Below are 12,131 nucleotides of genomic sequence, written 5' to 3'. Positions count from 1 at the left end.
TAAACAGTAGACGCATTAGTGCACAGCTACAATCAACAGCGACAAAAGAGTCCACTTTCATAATTCAAGCACAAATTAGAGTTCCATAAGTTGGTACTTACTTTCAAGCTTCATTCCATTCGGATAACGCACAAGCTTCAATTAGAAAAAATTTTACAGTATTACACATATGTATGCAGTTATCACACTGAGCATGAAATAAGAATCAAGACAATGCATCAAATGGTTCTGTATACTGCAATTAGAAAAACTTCTACAGCAAACAGATGTATGTGTAGCAGATAGCAACACTAACACAGCTGGAAAGTAGTGAAGAGATTGGGATCACTGAGATCCACCAATGCTATTTAACTCCAATATCGAATCAAAATACTCAAAACACAGCTATTTCTATATGAACTATGGACATCCATTGATTGGATCACTGAGATCCACCAATGCTATTTAACTCCAATATGGAATCAAAATTCTCAAAACACAGCTATTTCTATATGAACTATGGACATTCATTGTGTCTAAAACTGGTACTTATCCAAGCTTCACGGACTTTTTGGATGAAGGGTTATGTGCCGGAAAACCTGTAACCTGTTTCTCCTCATTAGTTCTTTGTTTTCCCCAGACATAGAACACCTTCCATTTTCCTTCACAGAGTTACAGCCTCCTAAGTCCAACGCCTTCTTTTCCAACGGTGATGAGCAGAAGTAATCTGTTGATTCTGGCTTTTGGTGCTGATCAAAACACAAAGAGCGCTGCGCTTCTAGATTCTTTGATGAAACACCAGCCCCAGATGTACCATATCTGTTTTTTAGATAAAATGATTCAAACTTGCAGCTTGAACTTTTAATCCGGCTTTGTGGGCAAGGACTTTGACAGATGATGTTGGAATTCAGATTTTCATCATTAAATTCTTCTTCACCATTCACACCTTCATAATACTCTGTTAACGTTCGTCCACTTAAAAATTCCTGTTCCTCTTCCTCAACCAAATCTGCCCAACTTTTCTTATGATTATTATGTGCCGACTCTGGAGTTTCCATGGTGGGTCGATGGAGACCACCTGATACATCAGGGTTGTTGTTTCCGAAATATTCTTCACGTGTAGTCATTGCTTTCTCACTGCTTGAAACACCAATTCCACAACTCTGAAACCACCCTTGATCAATGGCAGATTCTGATGTTCTTGCATTATCAACCATTGATGGCTCTACAGGCACTTTTAGATTCAAATTACAGTCTTTCATTGCAGATTTCTTATTAGCCCCGCGCTCGCAAAAATCCAAATTCTGGGTTTGGCTAACAATATGCTGTGAATCATACTCTATCACGGCTTCATCCTCTATTCGTGCATAAACATCAATCCTTTTGTCGGCAACACTCACTGTGGGTTGTGACACTGATTTGTCTTTCAATCTAGAGAGATCTTTGCATGACCTCCTCCAGTCTCTATCAACAGGTGAAGGTGAAACTAGTAAGTCTCCATTGACATCTTGAATTGCCTGTGCTTGCGCATTTTCAGTGGTTATAGATGGCTCAAATGAAAGTTTGCGGCTTGAACTACGAAATGTATCACCTCCCAGTATTCTCCTTCTCTGATATCCATTGTTGAACCCCCATGAAGGTCTTCTCGGTTGTGTAAATAAAACATTCAAGTTCTTTCCAGCACTAGTAGGGGAAGAATATGTATTTTTTGAAGTAGGGGTTGCTTGTGTTCCAACCCAATTTTCCTTCACTCTAGTGGTAAAACTGGACATCCTTTCACCTGAGTTTTCAAAGTGTGGGCCTTTCTTCCAGTTATCAATGGATATTGTTTGAGGAGGGGACTGTAAGCTACTTCTCTGTCCAAATGAGATGCATTCTTGACTCTCATTCCCAAACAAAAAGAAACTGTCCCTGTCCTCAGTGTGGCTTTGATAGTAAGAACCTATATGACGTTCATTTGATAGCACAATTTTTTCATCATGTCCATCAGCCCACTGTCCAGAGACTGCGAACGCAGAATGGCAATGCTGGCCTCCACTAGTGAAGCTATTACCTTCTTTTGAGTTTCTGTTGATAAGCGATGTGAAAGATCTTTGTATTTCATTTTGGTTTCCTTCTTCCTGTTTGATTGGATTTAATAATGAACGTGACTCTAGTTCAGTCAAACTCTGAAGAGCACGTTCAAAAGACTTGGCAGAAGACTGATCCATTGGTTTATTTCCAAATGAAGATCTTACAGCCTGAAGGAGAGATTTTGCTTCTGCAATCCTATTCATATGCATCAAGCAGATAGCCAAATTGCACTGCTTATTCTTGTCTGGCTCCAGAGACAAAGCTTTCCTGAATATATCCATCGAGTAAAATAGCTTTTTTTCTTCAAAAAAAAATATAATATTACACTTGTAGGTATATAATTCAGAGCATGAAAAAAGTTACCTGTAATGCTCTTCAGCTCTTTCATAATTATTTAGCTGCAAGTAAGCCCAGGCCAAGTTCCCTAGTAAACTGCATTAATAGAGAACCAAAGCAATGAAAGTATGTTAAAAAATAAAGTGCAAGGATGAAAGAAGAAAAAGAACAGAAGCAACTTCCACCTTGATATTTCCCGTTCCACAGTGATTTGAAACTTCTTCCCTTGAGATCTAGCTATCTTTGTCCTTCTTCCACCAAAGGGTATACCTTCAATGCGCTTCAATTTGAGCTGAAGCATTTGAATCTCTTCTTCTATTCTTCCAGATCTCTAAAAAATATACATATTATATCCATAGAATACTGCATAAGTTTAACAACCTCACAACAAGTAGTTGATTTGTATTCATACCAAACTTTGTAACCAAAATCCTTCAACATAAACAAGAAGTCAGAAGCATATATGATTTCGTCCCATAATACTCCTTGCAGCTCGTTTTGCATATAATAAATTACTTGACTACAAACTAAATAAAAATGGAAAGTTCTCTTTTTAACTAAAGAATCATATGCAAGTACATTGCTTCTTAAGAAATCACTTAATTGAGGCAAACATGAGACTCTACATTTTGTATTCTCAAATGCTTTACATTTACGTTATGCATTCATTAATTGCCAATACCTACTGTACATACAGGTTTACTTCAGTTAACCATTTCTTTATTTTTTTCCCCTATTTTCATTTTTTTTTATTGGATTATATTTCAAAAATGTCTTGTTAGGAGCAAACTGAAGAAGGTATATTTTGAAACATTTATATCAAAGTTCCAATTTCTACTGCAAGAAGCATTAGAATCTCAACCTAACCTTTTATGCATTGAGACAAACATTTCAAGTAAATAATCTTTCTAAGAAAATGAAAATGAGAGATTAAGAAAAAGGACTGACTTATCCAAATATTATTGCATGCCTAAAGAAGACTTCTCCGCTTATTAATTAACTAACTATAGCAGAAAAGGACAAAGACTATGGAAGTGAAATATAAGTAACTACTCTTTGGGAGTGGTTCTTTTTTACCTTGTAGAGGTCAACCAACACATTATCGAGAGATTCCTGAGAATCATAAGGGCAGAGATGACGGAAAGATTTGATAGCCTCGATTGCTTCCTCAGATCGATCCAATTGTTTCATCACAATTGACATGTCTTTCAAGGCACTATCGACACGGTCCCCAGCATTTATCGCAGCCCAGAACAAAGAAATTGCCCTGCTTGGATCCTTGTCTATCAACTGTAGTTGAAGAAACAAATATTTAGTAACACATTCAACAAAAACAGAATGGAAAATAATGAAAGCTCCAGATGGGCAATCTTGAAACAAGAAATCTAACAAATTTTGATAGAAAACAGGTGTGATCTTTGGATGCAATATTTTTCTAGATACCTTGCCCGTGAAGTAAATCACCACACTATGTTCCAACCAATTGGGAGAGAATCAATAGATTCCTTTTCGGGAGCGATTCATCCTTCCTAAACGTAGCACACAACTCTCCAGTGTACTGCACTCTACAAGAGTGCTCGTTGCTGAAAACTTTTTATATTCTTCAGACACAAAACGGAGAATACATATATGTTTCACTGTTTATGTACTTTTCTTTTCTCACAATGTTTTAAGGTTTATCTTCCATTACAAGATCCAAACAGAGTTTCTTTATATATCAAACAAGCTTTAAATACCAAGAATTTCCCAGAAGAAACAAAGAAAGAAATGATGAGTCTTGTGAACGAAAAACGGAATGGATATTAACAAGAAAATTCAATCCAAACTCCAAAATGGAAATGAAATCACATGCCAGTTACAAGAAAAACCAAACGGGGGCCAGCTAAAACTACCAAGGAAGACATGAAAATTACCAAAAATTTAGAAATTTACAAAAAACGTAATAAGAATCAGCAACATTCAAGACCCACAAATTCTAAAAGCAAGAGACAAAATGACTACTTCCAAAATAAGGTTTCTTTATAAACAAGAACCAAGTCAACATGAATGTGTATTCAGATCAAACACAACAAAATCCAGATAAAACCCATTAGTCCAAACCATGCGAAAGCACCAAGAATCCTTCACCTGAACATGTTTGGCCCTGACATAGGGAGAATCACCAGCTGGCACCTTATGTATAACGTGGAAGAGATCACCATTATTCCCAGGAGACGATCTCTTCCTCTCTGACATCGGCATAATCGGCCTCGGCTTCCATGCTGGCGGCGGCGTCGAGAATCCCATCGCCGGAAAATTCTTGTTGTTGGTCCCCATTGCGCTTTCTCGAACTCTCACTTTCACTGAGAAAACTTCAAGACCCTTTTTATTGAATTTCCAAGAAAATGTATCTAGTTATTCGAGAATCACTTTCAACTTCTCTGAAGATTATCTTATAGCACTCAGGAAAAGAGAGAGGGAGAATACGGAAGAGAAATGACTCAAATGAGACTTTCTCCTGAAAATCTTTGGACCCTTTTCTTGAATGAGTGGCAAGGAACAGTTTTCTTGGGGGAAATTTTCTGTTTGTGAAGACGGAATATCTAGGAAAGCGTGAGAAAATGAGAAGAGTCTTCAGAAAGACCGAGCGACGAGAGAAAGTAAAGGAAAGTGTAGCAAGGCAAGTTAAATTGAAATTTTAAAAAGACTAGCCGTTTTCTGATTCCTAGGCGTTGAGCAAAGGCAAGTATGATTTGCACGAGCGAGATTTGGAGGAACTTTGGTAAAAAGCAAAAAATGACGTGTGAAACTCTTGGAGCATGTTTGAGTAACAATTGTTTTTTTTTTTTTTTTTTGAGAAATGCTACGAGTACTTAAACTTTTACCAACGAAACTTTACAAACTGACATGGCATATACTTAAAGATGAAAATGCCCTTTTAGCAAAAACCATTATTTCAAGACCACCCTGCTTCGTTGTAGGTGTCTCGCTGTCTGTCCAGACGTAAAAGGATTGGATCTACATCGCCGTTTCAAGACCACCAGAACTCCATGGCCGGATGTCTTGCCGTCTGTTCGGGATCTGGCGGCCAGTGGCATCATCCAGCCACGAACAACCAGATCTGGTCATTCATGATTTCTCCAATCACGGCCGGAATCCGGTCGTTCTAGCCGAGATCCAGCTCTTCCCCAACCAGAAGAATGATCGGGGTCGTGGTCGAGTCCGAGATTGTCTGGGGTGCTGGGTTTCTGGTGGTCGGGGTCGGAATCGTGGTTGGCCGACGTGCTGAGCTTCCGACGGTATGATGGTTTCCGGCGAGTTGGGTTCAACAGGAGATAAAAGGGTATTTTTGTCTATGTACTAAAATTTGTTTTAACTTATTTTAATATTAAGCTGATGTGGAGCCTCTCATGAGGTTTCATGTCAGTTTGTAAGCTTTCATTTGTAAAAGTTTAAGTACTCCTAGCATTCCTCTTTTTTTTTTATTATATTTTATTAATTTTTAAAAATATGTTTGGGCTTTTTTTTTTAATTAAAATATGTGTCAATTTTGAAGGAGAGTAATGTTATAAACTATATTTTTATCTCATAACTATTTATCTGACACGATAGCAGTCCTAATCAACTCTTGATTTTTTAAATTTTTAACAAATATTAATTAAAGTGTTGGTTGAAATTGTCATGTTAGCATTGTAGAATAATTATGAAATAAAAATCTAATTTCTACCATTACTTTTTAAAAAATAACGATTTTGAAACACAATTTTTAAAATCACAATTAATATGCCGATCGTATAACATGATTTCCTTAATTAGAGGGATTTTGGTATGGAGCTGGCAATCTCGCATGACTATCTTATAATAAGATCTTACTTACATCCTGTGGAAAAATAATACAATATCTCGCATTATTTTAAAGGGATAAATATATTTTATTATCCTCTTTGACACTTGAAGTATACCCCTTTGAGAACTGATTGCTGCACTACACCCCTACAACATAGGGGTATTGTGCCATATTGTGTTGGTGTTGTACAAGTAGCATTTCCCTACCCCTTTTGCGTCTCTCCAAAGTATCTAATTGTGCCAAGTTAGACCATTGTCAACTTTTTCTGTCATTTTGGACGAAAAGCTAAGCACTCACGTTTTAATCACGTAAACTCTCAAAAATGCCCATCGAGATCAAGTATCAAAAAATATAAGAAAATTTAAAAACAAAAAACAAAAACAATTGGGGTGGTCTAGCACCCCCCTTTGGTAAATTGGGTGGCTTAACCACCCCCTATGATCGGCTTGGGGTGGTTCGGCCACTCCCAAATAGCCAAGTGAAAGTAGCTGAAACCACTTCCAAAGAGTTTGGGAGTAAGAAATCACTCAATAGGTATTGGGGTTAGTAAAATAGGAATAGTTGAGCCACCCCCTTAACTAAATGCAATGGTCTTAGAGATAGTTGAGAGAGACAATGACGGAGCCAAGATTATTATGGGTTTGAAGGTCAGTCGATTTGAGAGAGACAATGACAAAGCCAAGATTTTGATTTAAAGCGGCTAATTTTTTTTTTATTATTGGAGCTCGTTTAGAATTTGATTGGAGTTCAATAGAATCATCGTTGTTTTTCATAATCTAAAGTAACTATAATTATATATTTCATACAATTAAAATATGCAACACTATATATATTCATAAATAATTAATTTAAAAGAGCAATATTGTAATACCACGGTCCCATATTGGAAAAAAAATAAATAGCTTACACAGAGTTAATGGTTTATAAAGACATTCATAGGTACTGAGTCTCACATTGCTTAGTTACTAGATAAAATTAAACTTTCTAAGGGATTGTAGAGAAACTCCAAATTGACTAGCTTTTAGATTTAATTTTTTAAAATAATAATAATAATAATAATAATAATAATAATAATAATAATAATAATAATAATAATAATAATAATAATAATAATAATAATAATAATAATAATAATAATAATAATCAGCTCTTACTCTTAGGTTTAGTGTAAAGTGTCTACTTTCAAAAAAGAAATAAAAACGTGGTCAACAAGCGTCGGAAAGGTCCCTAGCGTGTGCGTTTGACGCTCCTTTGAGTGGGCGGCGGTTGGGAACACGACAACCATCGGTGGACTCGGAGGACGCCAACGAACCCATTAGTGAGGCGCGTGTCGTGCAAAAATGGACTAGAGAATGTAGATCTAAACCCAAAGATTTCGATAAAAAAAAAAAAAAAAAAAAAAAAAAAAAAAAAAAAAAATCCAAAAATCACACAAAACACTATGGCAGGAGACGGGAAAAACCGGTGAGCTCAATGTTGAGAGCAGAATGAGAAGATAAAGAGCTAGAAATAGATCTGGCAGGATAGTAACCTCATAAGTGTACGGGTGGATAAGCAGGTGTGATTATTCTTTCATAACCGCAACCGCTTTAGATGATTAATTATTATCTTTAACCAACCGCAATCACAACCGTTAAATTGAATAGCGGTTTTGACAATTGGAATGTGTGAATTTAGCATTTGGTTGTGTATATATACGTGATGATGCTTGTGCGAAAGTCTACCTAGGTTTGGCAAATGTTTTGATCTCATTTCTTTGATTTGCTTATGTTGTTTGGATTTGATTCGGGGATTCTGGATTTCATTTTGTGGTTCCTGCATTTTCTTATTATTATTATTAATATTTTGCAAGTATTATTATTGTTATGATTAGGGGCGGATCTAGCATTTGGAATTTGAGGGCGTAAAATTGAAAGAAAAAAAAATGGAGGTGCAAAACTAAAAAACTAAAAATTTAAGCTGCAAATTTTTATTTTTAAATTTTTTTTAGGAAAAACAAGGTGGTTTGGGGGACCCGAGCCCCGCAAGCCAACATGTCGCTCCGTCCCTCGTTATGATTAATGATCATCATTATTGTTGATAAGCTTGTTAAGGATGCGTTTGGGATTGCGATTTCGTAGACAATAAGTGCGATTTTAAACCAAATCGCACAACATAAATAACTTGAGAACTGTATTTTTAAAAGTTGCGATTTGAAAATGCAGAAAATGTAAGAGGGTTCTTTTTTGAAAACACAGATTTTTAAATGCTAATTTACGATTTTAAAGGTTAAATTATAATTTTGCCAAACACTTACCTGCGTTTTTAAAATTTTATTATTATTATTTTTTTTTTTTTCAAATCGTACATTTTAAATCGCATTTTTGAAAATTGCAAACCCAAACATCCCAGCTTATTGGACCATGAAAGCCCTAACTTTTTTAAAAAAATAAAAAATAAATAAATGTCTAAAATAAGTAAAAATAGTTCAAAAACTCAAAATAGGCCCAAAAGATCCAATCTTTTAAAAAAGTTAGCTTTAGCCTTTTATCCAATTTTACCAACTACGCTAGGTGGTTGCAATTAGCGGTTTATAGCTAAACTACTAAGAACATCTCAAACAATAATAGCCAATGTAATTATTGAAAAAATACAACTATTTACTCTAACTACTACTTTTTCTATACTCTATACAACAGGTTCTTTATTATATTCTTTACTTGGATTTAAATATTTATTTCTCATTTTTTTTTAATTATATTTTTGCCAACACTCAATGAAAAAGAAAATATTAAATTTCTACACATTCTTTGAGTTACACCATACAAATGTTGCATCAGTTAAATATTCTAGCAAAATTACACCATTTATGAAAGCAAACAAACCAAAAACAGAGTAATTGATCATTTTTAAAATAATTTTTTTTAAAAAAAAAAAAAAAAAGCAACAAAAAACAATGCAAGAAGAACCACCAAATTGGTGATTTTTGAAGCAAATCAATAAACAAGTTACTTGAAGCAACTCAATAAGGGAGCTGCTTCGATGTCATTATTGGGATTTGGAAAGAGTGCACTGAAATCGGATGTGAAAGAGAATGAAAAGGAGGAGGAAGGAGGCTTCCATTCTTAACATGTTTGGATGCAAATAAAAAATAAATTTTACTTGCAACAGTATTTGAGTTTTTTTTTTTTTTTAAGTTCGGATATATAATGCAACCTATATTTAACCTGAATACAACTTGTATTCTAATTCGGATTCACCCCTAATTTCAAGTGAGTTTCTAAATTTCAACGTACATTTTTCATAACTCCAATCATTCTACACAATTTTTCATAACTCCAATCATTTTATATCATAATTTTCCGTGAAAAAAATATTCTCATACAGCTATTACCCAAACATGGTTTCAAATACAATTTAAACTCTATCAATCATCCAAATATCTTTTTTGCCTCAGAATTCGTGCATTAAATAATAGTTGAATTCATATTGCAAAAAATCAAACATCCAAACGTGCTTTTAAAGCAACTAGAAACATACAATAAGACTAATAATTCTTAAAATTGATCATGCAATTGTCACATGTGCTTGATAAGGTCGGATAGTAGCTAAGAATGAGTTTGAACGTCTCTAATATTCACATGCCTTTCAATGAATTCCAAAAATTTAAAAGTATGCTTGTGAGAAATTTGTAAATAGGGGTTTTCATTGATTTGTTTATATTCAATGTCACTAGCATCATCAGTATTTCGTTCGTATCTAATAATCATGTTATGCATTAGTATACATACTTTTATAATGAAAAGTGGGTGGGAGAGAGCGTGGGATACATGAATATCATATTGTTTTAGTTTTAGTTTTTCTAAATATTTTATTAGTTATAGAATAAATAGTGAATAGAGCCTATTTACTATTCATTCTATAAGGAAAATAGCCAATAGCCACTTTACCTCATCTGCTGGATTGGAAAAAAAAAACATGATAATAATCAAATTTGACTATTTTAAAGCATTTAACTAGCCTGCTAAAGAGTTGTAATTGCAACCGTCTTTTCAACCCTACAAAATAGATGTTTGAAGGCTAATAATAAGATATTAACTAACCTAATTATTTTAATACTTCCTCAGGCAAGCATCCATTCCATGCATACATGATATATATGACGGATTTTTTTTAAAGAAAAAAAAAATTAGAATAATAGAAGTGCTTTGTCACTTTGTGTTGGTCATATTAATACCAATTTGTTAGTCATAGAATGTTTATTATATTAATTAGAAGACAAAACACATTAAGAATAATCCAATTAATTACAACAATTTAAATTTGAAATATCATCGAAATCAGCATCTTAGTAAATAGCATATGTTAATAAACAACTTTATGGTTTAATCAACGATTATTTATTTGTTTTAATGTTTTTTATTTTTTTTTTGGTTTAATCAACGATTTTTTTTTTCCCTAACTCTCCTTATTGTTTGTCTCTGCAGGATCTAAATATGGTGCATGTTTTCAGCAGGCATCAAGTCATGAAATTATCTTTCATTTTTATGTAGTCTTTATTGAAGTTGTAATGACAATTAAACACTTGGTACAAGTCGTTGATAAATGATAACTCTGCTGCAACTCAAATACATAATTACATATTTTATGTACAGATTAGCAGAATCTTTGTTACTTGTTCTCCAACAGTTAAATTATTTTGACGGTCATATTTTATAATGGTCATTTCATTAAAATGATTAATTTTCTAATTCAATAATTTTTTTAACTGTCATTAAAGTTTACTATTATTTTACACGCTGCTATAAAAAGAATTGCAACCTTTGAATTGTTTATACTGTAATAACAAAGTTCGATTAAAACTAATATCATTAATAAAATTAGAAAGAGAAGAAAATGCCAATTTGAGTTTTTTTGTTTGTTTGTAAAGAATTAAAAAATAATTACTAATTAATTATAATCACAATAAAAAAAAAGAATAATAACAAAAAAATAAAAGAAGAAGAAAAGAGAAAGCGAGACGGAGGGAGAAGGCCCGATTTAAATTAGTATTTAAGGACTTGTTTGGCAAGCTCCGGTGCATAACAGAATAGTGCTGGTCACTATTCACATTTTTTTTTTTAATTTTTACATTTTCCAACAACAATCAAGATTAAAACATTCATTTTTTTTACTTTTTATATCACATCAATAATTTTTTATTACTATTCAAATAAAAAAATTCACTACAATACAAAATTTTTTCACTTTTCTATATAAATTCTTTTTACTTTATATCGCATAATCACTTTTTACTAATTTTAAAATTAACAACCCACTACTCTGTTTTATACATATATTTACCAAATAAGCCCTGAAACCATGAGGCCTTCACTTGAACCTTCTCGCTACTTCCCTTCGGTCATTGGCAGCTCCTAAAAGTGACTTTTCCACTGCCCTAGACACGTGTCACGTGATCTCTCTTCCTCAAAAAAATCTCATTGCAACGCCTCTCCCAACATTTATTTCCTTTCTCATCTCAACAGGATCTCTTTCGCTTTTGCCTTTTCTGATTTCTTCTGCAGCTCTGCAATTTCACATCTTCATGTTAAAGCAAAAAAGTGATTCTACTTTGACCCTCCAATAATTACTCTTTCACTCGGGAGTCATTTCTTTCATTTCTTTTTTTAATAAAATAAAATTTTATGTTTATATTTTTATTAAAAAAGACACGTGTTATTTTATTAGTACTAACGTTACTTTAAACGAAATATGTAAAATATTATAACAAAAATTTTTTTTGGATGAATTAATACCTTTTATAACCAAACAAATCAAAAGAATACAATTTTTATTTTTTTTTGGCATATCTCAATGGCTCAAAAGCCTCTAAATTCACTTTAATATGGCTTATCGCAGATTTATAATTTAAGCCCACCGTACAAAGCTTACAGAATCC

The 12,131-nt window shown here is 33.5% G+C and overlaps 1 pseudogene; it reads right to left on the bottom strand.

Moving 5' to 3' along the window:
• Positions 1–340: 340 nt before the first annotated feature.
• On the bottom strand, positions 341–5,003 carry LOC133873958 (uncharacterized; annotated as a pseudogene).
• Positions 5,004–12,131: the final 7,128 nt, after the last annotated feature.

This window comes from Alnus glutinosa, chromosome 7 (genome assembly GCF_958979055.1).
Source record: "Alnus glutinosa chromosome 7, dhAlnGlut1.1, whole genome shotgun sequence".
Taxonomy (NCBI): domain Eukaryota; kingdom Viridiplantae; phylum Streptophyta; class Magnoliopsida; order Fagales; family Betulaceae; genus Alnus; species Alnus glutinosa.
Note: the sequence above shows the minus strand (reverse complement) of the source record. Positions and strands in the feature narration are given on the sequence as shown.